The 16,662-nt window shown below is 48.6% G+C and overlaps 2 pseudogenes; one reads left to right on the top strand and one right to left on the bottom strand.

Annotated features, from left to right (window-relative positions):
• Window positions 1-11,441: 11,441 nt before the first annotated feature.
• On the top strand, window positions 11,442-13,267 carry LOC6604077 (annotated as a pseudogene).
• A 136-nt stretch (window positions 13,268-13,403) lies between these two features.
• On the bottom strand, window positions 13,404-14,665 carry LOC6604076 (annotated as a pseudogene).
• Window positions 14,666-16,662: the final 1,997 nt, after the last annotated feature.

Below are 16,662 nucleotides of genomic sequence, written 5' to 3'. Positions count from 1 at the left end.
CGCCGGGATCCGGGATAGGTGTGGTTGGTTTTAGAGCGGTTAGAGTCCCTCACTTCGGCTTCGGCTGAGTCGGCATGAAGCTTTCCTGTAGTCACACAACAAAAAAAAAAAAAAAAAAAAAAAAAAAAAAAAAAAAAACACTACCACAAACACAGCCACAATCACAGCCAATCCCACCAACACCGAAACGACGCTGCGCCCTCATCGACAGTGGGAGTGACGATGAGGATGAGGCTGAGAGGAAGCAGGCCAGACGACGGGGCCGCCATCACCACCAACACCAGCAGCGACCGCCAATCAAGAGGCCTATTAAAAAGAGGCAAACCATGGAGGAGCTGGAGGCCATTGTCCAGGAGCAGCTGAGGCAGCACGAGCTGCGGCAGCAACAGCAAAAGCAGCAGAAGCGGACAACAAAAACCGCCAACACCAACACAGTTGCCGCTCCTGCCTCTCTGCCGCAATCTGCACAGCCAACACATGCCCCTGCCCCTGCCTCTGCCTCTGCCACTACTAATACTAATACTGACAATATCAATACAAATAATGACGCCAACGAAATTACAAATACAAACACCAACACCGTCACCGCCACTAACACCAGCACCATCGCCATAACCAACACCAACACAACTACTGCCACTCCCAATACACACACCCTTGCCATTGCCAATGATATCCGGCACGGCGAGTTCGGTCGATTGAGGATCCTCATCCGAGGTCTTCCCCATTCCACGCCCTCTGACTGGTTCCGGGACTGCATGCAGGCCGAGGGGTACACGGTCCGGTATAATCGGGCGATCACCGATCGATTCGATAGCAGCCGCCAATACAACCTCTTCGAGGCTGAGATCGCCCCGAAACCGGACCGTGGCCAATACGATGTGTGGAAGCTGAGACGCCTGGGTGGGAGGCCCGTCACGGTTGAGAGACTTTGAGTCTCCCGTGACCCTGCCCAGTGCCATCGATGTCAGGTGTTTGGCCACACCCGCGCATATTGTAGACGAGCTGCTGTCTGCATGAAATGCGCAGGCGGGCACCTGACGACGGAGTGCAGCAAGCCAAGGGCTGCAAATCCCAAATGCGCCAACTGCCAGGGCCAGCACATCAGCGCCTACAAGGGCTGCAGCGCCTACAAGGCAGCCAGGCAGCGGCTCCTGGCCCACAGGGTCGCCAGGGAGGAGGAGCATCGACGGCAGCAGCAGCAGCCTCAGCCACCTCAGCCTCAGCAGCCCCAGCCAATGCAACAGCCAATTCAGCAGCAACAGCCAGCACATCGTCTCCAGCAGCCACCACAACGTCACCAGCAGCCACTACAGCGACAGTTGCAGCAACAGCAGCCACCCACACAGCCACTCCACCCACAGCCGCAGCAGCAACGCCAGCGCGGTCCGGGTCGGCAGCATCGGCAGCAGCTACAGCATCGCGACCAACATCCCCAGCCACTGGCCGAGGGGCGCCAATACCAAAGGGTCCAGCCGATGCAGCCGATCCCACATCGTGCTCCGACGCCACGCCAACCCCAGATACAGCAGCAGCCAGGCGCCCAGTGCGATGGGAGCTGTGCCCATAATCTGAAAAGATATGCCGGTAAAATTATAGAGCTGGAAGAAAAACTGGCAGCAATTTCAACAAAACTGACAAACCTGCTGCAGGCAAGGGACGAGAGCACGGGAGGAGTGCCGCCACTACAGACAACAACAGCAGCAGCAGCAGCATCCGCACAGCCATCACCAAGACCAGCACCAAATACGCACCATGACGCCGCAGCCATATCGGACTCTGAATCCGATATGGACTGCGAAGCAATTGACGACGAGGATGACGACGAATGGACCGACCACGATCCATTCGACGCGCTGGATGGCCTGGGCGAAATATGGAGGGCACCAATCGCCAGCGCACGCGAAAGCATGCTATCGGGCGGTGCCTATTGATGTGCCCAATCGTCGTTCCCGAGACAGCCACCGCAACGAAGAAAAAGACGTCAATACAGACAACAACGAAAAACGGCCAAAACACATGAAATCCACACTTACCTGCCAATCACCAGACAGAGCTGACCAACAAGAAGCTGCCTCGCCACCAACATTGACAATTTCCTGCCAATTGGGCGGAAAAGGAGGCCTCTTTCTGATGACGCTGCCACCACACCATCACAATGACGTCACGCCACTCTCAACCAACAGCAGCCATTCCAACGACGATGCAGATGCTGACGCCTGTTGCCGCTCCACTGGGTCGCACCCGTCTCTCACGCCAATTATGTGAGGGCGGGATGGCTCGGTGTTGAGCCGCCAGACGCCAGCAAATCCTGCAAAAGAAGGATAACCATGAAGGAGGCTGCCAATAAACATACAAACACTCACCTGCAAACGTCTTCACGCCAACACCAACCAGACAAGGGTCGCCAGCAACATCCAAACGCCGACAAGTACCTGCAAATAAACACAAATTAAAACCAAAGCCAAAGCAAACACCTCATCTGGATGGCCGGACCAGCAGCCATTCAAAACGCCATTACGAATTGACGACGAATGTGGCCGAGGAGGCCAGGCCAATCCAACTGAGAGCGCATCCTGGTGGCCGGACCAGCAGCCACTTGGATGCGGCCAACAATTAAAACCGACAACGCATCCTGGTGGCCGGACCAGCAGCCACTCGGATGCGGCCAATAACATGACTCGTTGGCATCACACTTCGATGCCAGCGCCAACACACTGGACAATGCATCTCGGGTGGCCGAACCAGTGCCACTCGATTGGATGCGCCATATCCACCTGACAGATGCAACATGGGCGGCCGGACTAGAGCCGCTCGCCATCTCCAACTTTGCCCACGATGCACGCCAACACCATGAATCCAGCCAGCCAATAAACAGCACACAGGGGGACAACAGAGCCGGCCGGTATACAGCGTAATGTTCGCATTGCGTTTGTTATGCCCGCCGGTGCTCCGTTGTTGTTTGTCCTCCTGTTAGAAATAAAATAAATATAATTAATATGTTTATATGTGTGTAAATGTATGTCAATTATCGTTTATTGTCTTTGTCTGCATCAATGTTTTTGTTGTAGATGTCAATCCTGTTGTTTCTGTAGTTTTTGCATGTCCGTAGATAGTTTGTCCATAGTTTTAGTTACTTTACTTGCCTGTGATATTAGAAATAAGTTTTTGTAAATTAATGTAGTTTTCCCTGTAGTTAATTGTATATTATTAGTAGTTATACCCGATACTCAAAATGAGTATTGGGGTATATTAGATTTGTGGTAAAAGTGGATGTGTGTAACGTCCAGAAGGAATCGTTTCCGACCCTATAAAGTATATATATTCTTGATCAGCATCAATAGCCGAGTCGATTGAGCCCTGTCTGTCTGTCCGTCCGTCCGTCTGTCCGTCTGTCCGTCTGTCCGTCTGTCCGTCCCCTTCAGCGCCTAATGCTCAAAGACTATAAGAGCTAGAGCAACGATGTTTTGGATCCAGACTTCTGTGATATGTCACTGCTCCAAAAATATTTCAAAACTTTGCCCCGCCCACATCCGCCCCCACAAAGGGCGAAAATCTGTGGCATCCACAATTTCGACGATACGAGAAAACTAAAAACGCAGAATCGTAGAAGATGACTATATCTTCTAGAGTGCAAAATCTGAACCAGATCGTATAATTATTACAGCCAGAATCACGAAAACAATTTCACTCTTTCTCGCTCTGTCTCACTCTAACACACAGGTTTCATGGTCGGTTTTGCCAATTGCAAAATATGAGTTCAAGGATCTCAGAACCTATAAAAGCCAGAGCAACGCTTTGAGTTGCTGCGGACACCGCAACTCTACAGTTATACCCGATACTAAGTCAGTATGGCTCTCCTCCGGCAGACGCCGCTAATATTAAACGACACGACAAAGAGTGCGTGCGAGAGAGACAGAAAATCAGTCTGAGCGTGACGTCGGGCGCTGCGTAGGCACTGAAAATTGATTTGTTCCTTTTGGCTATAAAAATGATCTGATCTGATCCAGATTCAGCAATCTCATAGATATAGTCGTTATCTATGATTCTGCGTTTTTAGTTTTCTCGAATATGCAGTATTGTGGATGAAACAGATTATCGTCCTTTGTGGGGGCGGAAGGGGGTGGGGCGAATTTCTGAGATATACGTTTTATAGTGAGATCTAACAGAAGTGCGCATACCAAATTTGGTTACTCTAGCCTTAATAGTCTCTGAGATTTGTGGTTGCCCCAGATTTTCGTCCTTTGCGGGGGCGGAAGGGGCTGTGGCGAAATTTTGACACGAAACGGTCAAGGTCCGATATCACAGGAGTGTAGATACCAAATTTGGTTTCTCTAGCTCTTATGGGTTCTGAGATCCTTGAACTCATATTTTGCAATTGGCAAAACCGACTATGAAACCTGTGTGTTAGAGTGAGACAGAGCGAGAAAGAGTGAAATTGTTTTCGTGATTCAGGCTATAATAATTATACGATCTGGTTGAGATTTTGCACTCTGTAAGATATAGTCATCTTCTACGGTTCTGAGTTTTTAGTTTTCTCGTATCGTCGAAATTGTGGATGCCACAGATTTTCGCCCTTTGTGGGGGCGGAAGTCGGCGGGGCACAGTTTTGAAATATTCTTGTAGCAGTGACATATCACAGAAGTCTGGATCCAAAACATCGTTCCTCTAGCTCTTATAGTCTTTCAGCACTAGGCGCTGAAGGGGACGGACAGACGGACGGACGGACAGACGGACAGACGGACGGACAGACGGACAGACAGACATGGCTCAATCGACTCGGCTATTGATGCTGATCAAGAATATATATACTTTATGGGGCCGGAAACGATTCCTTCTGGACGTTACACACATCCACTTTTACCACAAATCTAATATACCCCAATACTCATTTTGAGTATCGGGTATAAAAACAGACGCCTGCTGCCTCTGGCCCACGCACTGGGCGACGACGTCCAGAGCAGCCATTGAGCCGTTCCCAGGCACAACAACAGCAGCAGCTACAGCAGCTGCAACAGCAGCCGCAGCGCGAACAACAACAACAGCGACAGCAGCAGCAGCAGCTTGCCAACAACCGCTCCCGGCAGAAGATGAAGCCGAAACGCCAATCTTGCGAGGGATCCTGCAGCCAGGCACTGTTGGAGAATACGCAGAGGATGACGCGATTGGAAAAGAGGCTGGAAGCGATAATGTCACTACTCACCTCGCTCATCCAATCCCAGGCAGTGACGGCAACTCCAGCAGTTCCAGAAACATCGGAAAATCCACCAACAATGGCAGCAGCAACAGTGGTTGCCCCAGCTCCACAGCCACCACAAAAAACGTTAGGGCCAACGCCAGCCGCCATTCCAGAGACGGATCCTGAAACGGATGAAGAAAATGATGACGATGAGATGTGGACAGATGACGACTCCATGGATGACACTAAGGCCTACGCCCGCAACATGAGGTACCATCTTGACAACCAGATATCCTGGAACGCTGTGTACTAATTGGACACATCTCTGCCACTGCATTGGATTAAAGGACAAATGCATATCAATCGCATGCCACAACAAAAATGAACAACGGACGCTGCCGCCATCAAAGCAATTAAATAAAACATCAACACACACAAACATCCATTACACTTGGGCGGCCGGACCTGTGCCGTTCTTTGTCCACCATCTTCCTTAGTTGGTGGCCGGATCCAGTGCCATGTCATTCAGAGTGCTCTATGGTCCTGGAAAAGGAAAAATCCATCAGCCACACATACGATTAAAAAGGGCTCTTAAAATACTTACCGCCAGCCATTCAGACACACACACATCCATTACACTTGGGCGGCCGGACCTGTGCCGTTCGAGTTATGTGTGTGTCATTGTCCGCCATTGCCCACAGCTGGTGGCCGGACCAGTGCCACTCGCTCTACATTAGGGCCGCAATTGCCGACGCACACACACACTCACATCCATTTCACTTTGGCGGCCGGACCCGTGTCGCCACAGTAATATGTGTGCCGTCTACTCCTGGCTCCCAGCTGGTGGCCGGACCAGTGCCACTGGTTCTCCAAGAGGGCAGCCACAGCCACAAAGACGACGAGGTGCTAATTGCAGCTACTTCCGACGACTTTGGATGACGCCAATTTCGACGACTAGGGGGGACGACGGGGTCGGCCGGTATGCAACGCAATGTCTTTACAAGCATTGTGTTTTGCTATGCCGGCAGATGCTTCTTGTCTTCCCTGTAATTATAGAAAAAGATATAGACATTATTTTAAATTGTTATGTTTATTGTAATATTGTAAACGTAAATCAATTGTACCTGTATTGTCTCGTCTTTGTTCCAGTGTAGTATCTCTTTTATTACCTGTTTTTCCGTCGTCTCCACTCCAGTCTACTACTTATCTGTATTGTTATTTCTGCAAGTGCTTGTCTCTTTTTATTTAGTGTATTTCCACGCAAAGCACCTGCATTGTTTACCTTTTCTCTTTATCTATTCCTCAATTGACTACGTGTTGCAACACTGCACTTTCTGAACGTTCGATCTCATTTCTTTAACCCCTTCTTCCCCCCCCTCATTTTTATTATCGTAATTAGTGCGGTTCTCCGACACCCCACTACAAAATTATTACAATCTGTGATAAATCTTCGGCGGCAACGGTGCTGACAATTGAATATCGGTTTCGTAATCGATTTTCAAATCAGCATCAGTTGCCGCCACACCCCACCACTACGGCCTAAATTGAGCCAAAAATGCTAGTCTTCGCATAAATCAACTACGTTCCCTATAAACTGCCCGCCCACATGTACATGTTACATTCCTAGTCGTCTGCCCTCAGTAGGCGGCAAGGGTAGTAGAGGGGACTGAAGACCACATACCGCATTACAGCCAACAAAACATCAAGTTGACAAACTCACAGGGGATTGCAAATCAAATTTTAAGTTAGGGAGAATTACAAAGAAGAGACAGCATACTTCTGAGCGTGGCCCCACTTTACTTTCTTGACTCACACCACACACACGTACACTTGACACCCTCTTGACAATTCGTACTTTTGGAGCCTTTTGCCCCGATCGTGGAATGGTCTCGAGTCTGGATCTCTGTCCAAACGAGGAAAAGTCGTGTCGTGAACGTTGTGGAGTCGAGTCGTGTTCGAGGTTTAGTCTCTCCGTCAAAGTGCCGAATATTTTGTCTCTCTCTTTTTCTCTTTTTCCCTTGCTGACTGCGGGCCTAGTCGAGGTTACAAGTGTTTCGTTGCTGCAGTTTATATGTTTGTAAATTAATGTGCCATCAATATGTACCAGTGTGTTTGAGTGTCGTTTAAAGTTGAATTGTAAAAACAAACAAAACGAGGGGGAACGTTGTGAGTTGCTGCGGACACCGCAACTCTACAGTTATACCCGATACTAAGTCAGTATGGCTCTCCTCCGGCAGACGCCGCTTATATTAATCGACACGACAAAGAGTGCGTGCGAGAGAGACAGAAAATCAGTCTGAGCGTGACGTCGGGCGCTGCGTAGCCACTAAAAATTGATTTGTTTCCTTTCGCTATAAAAATGATCTGATCTGATCCAGATTCAGCAATCTGATAGATATGGTCGCTATCTATGATTCTGCGTTTTTAGTTTTCTCGAATCTGCAATATTGTGGATACAACAGATTTTCGTCCTTTGTGGGGGCGGAAGGGGGTGGGGCGAAATTTTGAGATATATGTTTTATAGTGAGATCTAACAGAAGTGCGGATACCAAATTTGGTTACTCTAGCTTTAATAGTCTCTGAGATTTGTGAATATCCCCAGATTTGCATTCTTTGCGGGGGCGGAAGGGGGTGTGGCGAAATTTTGAAACAAACTCGTCTCGGTCCGATATATTAGGAGTGTGGATACCAAATTTGGTTGCTCTAGCTTTTATAGTCTCTGAGATCTAGGCGCTAATGTTTTACTCTAAGCAAAGCCGCCTATGCTACGTGTGTGTTAGAGAGAGAGACAGGGCGAGAAAAAATGAAATTGTTTTCTTGATGCTGGTTATAATAATAATACGATACAATTCAGATTCTGCAGTCTATAAGATATGGTCATTCTCTACGATTCTGCGTTTTTGGTTTTATCTTATCTTTAAAAGTGTGGATGCCACAGATTTTCGCCCTTTGTGGGGGCGGAAGTGGGCGGGGCAAAGTTTTGAAATATTTTTGTAGCAGTGACATATCACAGAAGTCTGGATCCAAAACATCGTTGCTCTGGCTCTTATAGTCTTTGAGCATTAGGCGCTGAAGGGGACGGACAGACGGACGGACGGACAGACGGACAGACGGACGGACGGACAGACAGACATGGCTCAATCGACTCGGCTATTGATGCTGATCAAGAATATATATACTTTATGGGGTCGGAAACGATTCCTTCTGGACGTTACACACATCCACTTTTACCACAAATCTAATATACCCCAATACTCATTTTGAGTATCGGGTATAAAAATGTACATATATTAATATTAAGACATATACTGCCCACAAACTGAAATTAATAAAGCAACGCGCTTGGTTGCTGGCGGCTCACACCCCAGCCTCTCAGCCCCTCCCCAGTTGGAGCACTGAGAGCCCTCAACCCAAAGCGGGTATATATTGGTAAAAAAAGAAAGTGATATTCTGGTCAGATTCAGAAGTTACTCTTCATTGGATCAGATCCCAATCTCGTCGTTGTCAACATTCGTTGCGAACCGAGTAGCGGAGATTCAAGAGTGGTCAAGTGAAGCTACGTGGCGGCATGTGCCAACAAAACAGAACCCAGCAGACATAGTTTCGAGAGGTTGTGACGTAGAGGAAATCGTGCAGTCGATCTGGTTTGGTGGACCAGAGTTCTTAAAGTTTGAAGAAGAGAGCTGGCCCAGAAATCCACACTTCGAGCTTTCCGAAGAAGAGATACAGATGGAAAGTCGGAAGAAATCGGTCACACTGACCGGCGCGGCCAAGTCAAATTATTTAGTGGATGTAATCGAGGGATACTCGTCACACCTCAAACTGCTAAGAGTGTTCGTTTTCGTGTTCCGCTTCATCCGAAAATGCAAAGACAAAAGTCTCAACTTTGGAAAAATTCCGTCATCCGTAGAATACGACGAGGCGTTTCTAAAAATAGTCGAAATAACACAGAAAAATGAGTCTCAAGAAGATATTGAAAGGGTTCGTAAAGGCACCAAGTTAGGCCCCAGTCTTCAGCGCTTGAATCCCTTCATCCATGAAGAGGCTGGGACATGGAGCTCTTTTTCGTTGTTGCGAGTTGGAAGGCGACTAGTTAACGCTCCTATGTCATATAATGCCAAGTTTCCCTTTTTATTGACAAAACGCTATCGCTATCTGCATCAAACGAGTTTTCATGCCGGCCCACGAGCACTCGTGAGTATCCTTAGACAACGCATTTGGATAGTGAATGCTCAGGCGGTCTGCAGGGCGACAGTTAGGTCATGTATTCGTTGCTTTAAATGCAAGCCGCTACTTCAGACCCAAATGATGGGCAACTTACCCGCAGACCGGCTCCGTGCTCTCCGCCCATTTTCAGTATGTGGCGTTGATTTTTGTGGCCCAGTCTATACGACTCTGAAAATTCGTGGAAGGCCCATTTATAAGTCCTACATAGCGTTATTTGTCTGTTTTGCGTCCAAGGCGGTTCATTTAGAAATTGTCTCCGATTTGACGACTAATTCCTTCTTGTTGGCATTCCAAAGGTTCGTCGGTCGTCGAGGATGTCCGCAACGCGTGAACTGCGACAACGCGACAAATTTCGTCGGAGCAAGTCGCCACTTCAGCGAACTGCGGAGGAAGATAGAGGCAGTCGGAAGCGCTCTCCTCACCGCAGAGGAGCTCCTCAACTCGCGCCCGCTAGGACCCCTAAGCCCAGACCCAAGCGACTGAGACATGCTGACTCCCGGGCACCTGCTGACAGGCGGGCCGCTCATCGCACCCCCAGGACCCCGGACCAGGAGGGTCTGAGCTGCTTAAAGCGATGGCGGCTTGTCTCGTCAGCCAGGCAAATGTTCTGGCAGCGATGGTCCCTGGAGTATGTGCTGGGATTGCAAATAAGATTCAAGTGGCACCAGGAGGAACCAAACATCAAGGAAGGCGACCTCGTAATCGTCGCCGACGACAGCCTGCCCCCTCAACAGGGGCTCCTCGGAAGGGTGGTCGTTACAACCGCCGGGCAGGACGGAAGGGTCAGAGTGGTCGACCTAAGGACGAGCAGCGGAGCCACGTTCATTGTTCATAATTGTTATTAGGATCGTATTTTATGAAGTCTAGTGTAAGTTAGGCTAGGGCAAAGCGGGAGCGCAATATAAGCTCGCTCTCTCGCTCTTGGCGAATTCGCCCCGCTTTGCCACCGTAGGTAAGATAGGCGCAGAAGAAATTGTTTGAATATATGAAGAGAAGTCGAGAAAAATCTATGAAAACGAACGCACGCACTCCTTTTTTTCGTCGTCGTAAAATACAAATTTGCAGTTACCCAAGTTTTTCGGTCTCTTTATTTTAGAAAAACTATTCTAAATTTTCAGGAATTAATGATGCAGTATCGAAACTTTAAAGGAATCATTTAGTCACGGCACTTTGTAACGGCAATGCCTTATTGTAAAATTAAAGCTTATTTTTCGCTGAAATATTTTAAAAGTTAGGCGTATGCCAAATAAATTGTATTCTCTAACGTTTTGATTTTAAAAACCTTTCTTTTTTATCACCCACTTATACAAAAAAGATTCTTTAACGAGCGGGAACGAAATTAACTCTGAATTATGCTCGCACTTGTCATGAGATAGGAGAGTGGAACTTTTCTCCCTCTCTCTCTTTCTTACACAAAAGCCCGCCGTTCTGTCTCGCTTCCCTCCGCCAGAGCGAACACACTGCACGAGAAAGAGTGTGTGAGATGGATAGAGAGATCGAGAGAGAATGAGTAAGCGCGTGGAAGGCGATTTGGTCGTTATAATAACGATCCGATCTCATCCACATTTGACAGTCTAGTAAATATGGCGTTCTCTACGATTCTGCGTTAATTGTGAATGCCACAGATTTTTGGTCTTTGTGGGGGCGGACGGGTCCAGGTGTCTGGATATACAATTTGGTGACTCTAGCTTTCATGGTCTCTGATATCTAGGTGCTCATCAAGGACGCTCATAGGACGAAAAGGCTTCCTTCTGGAAGTTACACTCATCCAGAGCCACATCTATTTGAGTACCATGGCCCTTCAAGAGTTCATGATTTGTTAACTCGACATGTTTACTCCTCCGAGGACAGCCAAACCAAAACAGTAGTGAGTGAAGGGCCGATGTGCACTCGTTTTTAGATTCTGATCCTTTCGAATTTCCTGAATGTACCGACCAAATAGCCCTTGAAGTGAGTGTCACTTTCTCATGGAGTACATTCATCGCCTCAATTTGGCATTCTCTATTACTAGAAATCGAACACCAAATACGTATATTCTGATATTTGGTACATTGTGTGGGCTTAACGAAAAATAATGCTTGGCGTTGTACGTCGGCTGGTCTCCCAGGCCTTCCCGCAGCGCCTGCGACCACGTCCCCAGGCTATCCAGCGCCGCTCCGCCTCGCAGGCGGTAAACCAGATGTTGCAGCTCCAGCAGATGGACATGTGTGCGGATCCTCCATCCCGCGGACTTGTGGTCGGCGTGTTCGCCGACGAAACGGACCGCAATGATGCTGGCGTCCTCACCGCGGCCGGTTGGCGGTACAATGTCCAGAAGACTGCCGGCCGATTGCTAGAGGTCCTCCGCATGTCCGGACCCATGCCCAAGCGGGGCGAGGCTCGCCTTTTCTTCGCGATCGAGCCAGAGCGCCGCCGCCGAGGGGGCCGCATTGGGCATCTGGCTCTACCAGGAGCTGCGTAACCCACAGAACAGGATTCCAGTGCCGTCGCTGGACTTATACGCAAGAAAAGACGAGGTCTGCGACCTCGAAGGATGGCGCATTGGTCTGCAGAAGGCAGCCGCCCAGAACCTGACGAGACAGCTGCAGGAGATGCCCTCCAACCTCCTCACACCCACAGCTTTTGCGCAGAATGTCGTCGAGGTGCTGTGCAAATCCCGTGTCAATGTGGAGGTCAAGGTCGAGGGCTGGGCCGAGAGCCAGTCAATGCACGCCTTCCTGGCTGTGGGCAAGGCCTCGTGCGAGCCACCCATCTTCCTGGAGCTGACTTACTACGGCACCTGTGCCGAGGAGCACCCCATTGTGCTGGTGGGCCAAGGCGTGACTTACGATGCTGGAGGATTGTGCCTGAAAGAGAAACATGAGCTCTTCCATATGCGTGGCGACATGACCGGGGCCGCCGTTGTGGTGGCCTGTTGTCGAGCTGTGGCTGGCCTGCGTTTACCGGTAAGTACTCAGGACAGAAATGATATCTCCTTGAATAATAATGCTGTTCTTAGGTCAACATTCGCGGCCCGATACCTCTTTGTGAAAACGTAGTGGGCTGCAATTCGGTCCGTACTGGGGACATGGTCAAGTCCATGAACGGCAAGACCATCGAGATCCAGTGCACCGATCACGAGGATGTACTGGTCCTGGCAGACGCCCTGCTGTATGCGCAAAACTTCTGTCCCAAGTGCATCATTGACGTCGGCACCTGCTCGGGCTACATGCGCCAGGCCCTGGATGAGTCGGCTGCGGGGGTCTTTACCAACTCGGAGATCCTGTGGCAGCAGATCAAGCACGCCAGCATGCATACCGGAGATCGTGTGTGGCGCTTCCCATTGTGGAAATATTACAGCAAGGCCGCGCGTGCCGGGGGACGCAGCGATGTGCAGAACTATGGCATTGACCGAGGTGGACGTCCCTGCAAGGCCGCTGCCTTTCTCCGTGAGTTTGTGCCCTGTGGCCAGTGGATGCATATTGTGAGTATTGTGGGGCGCTTTGTTGGGGCGCAGATCTTATGGATTTTCTCCCTCAAAGGATGCCACAAATGTTATGGTGACAAAGGGCTTCGAATACGAGTATCTGCGCAAGGGAATGGCCGGCCGCCCGACCCGAACACTGGTGGAGTTTATTGCTCAGACGATTTGCAAGGATACGGCCCCACGTTTGGCCAAGTAATCAATCTCTAACGGGAATCCAATGTTATATATATTTTTTACTGTGTTTTTTGACGATGCCACACACGAACACAAAATTACACTTGAGCTATGATCACTCTATTTTACATATGTTTTCGCATTTTTAATCTCCACACAAACACATGCGGCACATTCGTTTATTATGAAATTGTAACGTATAAAACAGAGAAACAGCGCTAGTGTTCGATCTTTTGTTGGGTCCTGGGCTTCCAACTATTGAACATGATAACTAGACACTGTGGATTATTGCTTTGTCAGACTCTACCCGGAATCGGGTATTATATGTAATATCTGTGGTATCACTAAAAGTGAGTGCTACGCCAGGGAGACTGCATGAGTAATCACAACGTTTATGTCAATGGGTGGATAGTTTTGCAGCAGCTTCACATTCGAGGCAAAGTCGTTCTCTAAAATTGCTTCCCTTTGGATTCTATAAATCAGTAAATACATCAGTAAATGCAAATGAATCAGTTCAAAGTCAGCGCATGCTTACAATATCATGGTTCAGCAGATTTTGATGAGAAAATTAAAGCGCTGCTCGTCCGAGAATACCTAATCGCAAATTCGCAGCACATCGGGCAGTGGAAACTCCTGCGAGAGCAGGAGGGTGAGCCACCTGAAGCTGTAGTACTGCGGAGGCAGCTCTTGGCTCTTCAGATGCTATATCTTTAGTCTTCAGCATGTTAGATAGCAGGCCCATCATGAACTTTATACCACCCTCCGCATCGTCCAGAGTCTTGATGAAGAAGTCGCGTATCTCGCTCATTAGAGCCGTGAAGCAGAAGAAACAGTCTGCCTCCACGTGGGCGCGGTACGAGAGATCCGGATCCGAGGCCATCACATAGTAGATGGGTCCGACAATCTCATTCATGCCCTGTACGTAACCCAGGCCAGGACGTCCGCCGAGCTGAGCACCGTGGGCACTACCCGTTTGTGAAGCCGGCGCCCGTGCTCGCCTTTACTGTGCACCACAATGTCACAGGGATACTCTGTGGGCTGCTGAAAGAACGAGATGTCGGGACACAGGCGCCTCACATCTTTGCCGATCTGCAGCAGAAATTTGTTGTCATTGAATAATGTGTTCCAGGCGCTTTCTGGCCCCTCGCTAAGCGGATGATCTTGTAGGCCAACGCCCCTTGAATCAACAGCGACGTCCCCGTCCCCGTCGCCTTCTCCAGCTCCATTGCAGCTGTGTCCCGGGGGGAGTACCAATTCCTCGATGAACTGCTGGTACAGGGCTCGCTTCTGGGCCAGCGTGGTCGTCCAACTGCTGCGTCTTGGTCCCAAGTAGCCCAACAGCAGTTTCCAGCTGAGTGCACGGAAGCTTTGTACATCGGGCACACCTGTGGATTGGATTGGATTCATGTCCATGAATTACTACGCCTATCAGAAGTGTGATATCCCACCATTAAACGTCAGTCTGCGCAGCTCCTTTAGGTCAACCACATCCTGGGCCAGCGCATCATCGAACTCTTTTACACTGAAAGATACAGGGGGGGATAACAATCTTTTGTTCTTAATTCCCGAAAACACGTCACATTTTTGTGTCGTCCATACCGCGCCTTGAAAATGGACATGCTTTGGCTGTATGCGGGCGAGGATCTTAGTTTGCTCCATGCAGGGACAGTCGCTTTGCAATGATGTGGACTGGACTTATATTATTGCTTTGTTGTCATCCAGCCAGCTGCATTATTGCTTTTTCCAATACAGTTCGAAGCAGAAACAATTTTGATATTCCGTCGAATATTTTTAGATATCTAGATCTCTCAGCCCTGCCCACATAATTTTATCCGATTAATGAATCAATTTTCTACTTAACTGTCTTGTTTTAAATACTTGACTTTAATTGTTTTTGCCTCAATTTTGGTTCCTCAACAACAATATATGTATGTATCTGAAAACCCGAACTTAGCCCTCTTAAGCCCCCTCTATTTAAATAGAGCCACAGACATGTAAATCGGAGTCGAGCATTACTACTCGCTGCTGCTACCAGATCAACAGCTAAGCTGGGATGGATTGTGGCAGGAAAAGTCAAATCTGCCCACAATTCCTCACCCATTTGTGCAACGGGAGTAAACGAGCTCATGGAAAGATTCTGCACTCTGGACAATCTAGAGACGGAAGACAAACCACGCACTCCAGTGGAAGCACGGTGTGAAGCTCATTTTATAGAAAATCTTCAGACAGCTTCAGACGGCCTGTAAAGCTCCTATTGCTCCTATTGTAAAGCTCCTATTTTCCGAACACCCTTCAGCCCTGGGGGAGTCGTTGGAAACCGCAACAAAAAGATTCCTAGCGTTGGAGCGGCGAAGCTCAACAGAAACTTGGAAGAGTTATGTGGACTTCATGGAAGAGTATGAAGGACTAGGACATATGAAGATTGTGCCAGCATCAAAAGTTCCCAAAAGGCACTACTTCATTCCACATCATTGTGTACTCAAACCTGAGAGCACCACCACAAAGCTTCGGGTAGTATTCGATGCCTCATGCAAATCAACAAGCGGGAAATCTTTGAACGACATTCTGCAGGCTGGACCCACCGTTCAGAGCGAACTTATGTCCATTCTGCTACGATTTCGAATTCATAAGTACGTATTCACAGCGGACATAGAAAAGATGTACCGGCAAGTGTGGATGAATCCGGAGGATCAATTCCATCAGATGATAGTCTGGAGAAGCAATCCATCCGAAGAGATCAGGTACTATCGCCTGAAAACAGTAACATATGGGACAACAGCTGCTCCGTTCCTAGCAACGAAATGTCTGGATCATTTGGCAATACAATACAAAGACAGACTACCAGTAGGATCAACAACATTAAAAACAGATTTCTATGTTGACGACTGTCTAACTGGAGCAAACACGATTCCAGAGGCAATTTATGCTCGACAAGAACTAAATAAGATATTTCTACCGTCCGGATTCAAATTGCGCAAGTGGTGCTCCAACAATGAGCAACTTCTCCAAGGAATCCCCAAAGAGGATATTGTAACCGATGTAAAATTAGGAGAGACACTAGAGCACTACAGCGTGAAAACTCTGGGTCTCATCTGGATGCCGAAGAAGGATACATTGTGTGGACGAACACAGAAAAGCCAGGCTACACGCATCACCAAACGGGTGGTATGTTCCGAACTGGCCCAAATCTTTGACTCTTTGCACCGGTGGTAGTAAAGGCAAAAATCTTCATGCAACAACTTTGGGAGCTCAAACTGGATTGGGATAACGAATTACCATTACAACACCAAACCGAATGGAAAGAATACCGGGACGACTTACAAACATTGAACAAAATGCAAATTCCCCGGCATATCTACGATGGTAAAATTCCAGTTACCCAAGAACTCCATAAGTTTGTAGATGCATCAGAACGAGCATATGGCGCAGCAGTATATGTACGCGCTACATACAAAAACAACCAAGTGTCAGTAAGACTGCTCTGTTCGAAATCAAGTGTGGCGCCGACAGCCAAACAATCACTACCACTGTTAGAACTTTGTGCTGCAGTGAGCTCACAAACCCAGTCCGACAGGATCTGCACATGGACATTACAACGGTTTCAGGATGGTTTTGG

Source organism: Drosophila persimilis, unplaced genomic scaffold, assembly GCF_003286085.1.
Source record: "Drosophila persimilis strain 14011-0111.01,24,50 unplaced genomic scaffold, DperRS2 tig00001412-arrow-arrow-pilon, whole genome shotgun sequence".
NCBI lineage: Eukaryota > Metazoa > Arthropoda > Insecta > Diptera > Drosophilidae > Drosophila > Drosophila persimilis.
The sequence above is the reverse complement of the archived record's forward strand: the minus strand, read 5'-3'. Positions and strand labels throughout refer to the sequence as shown.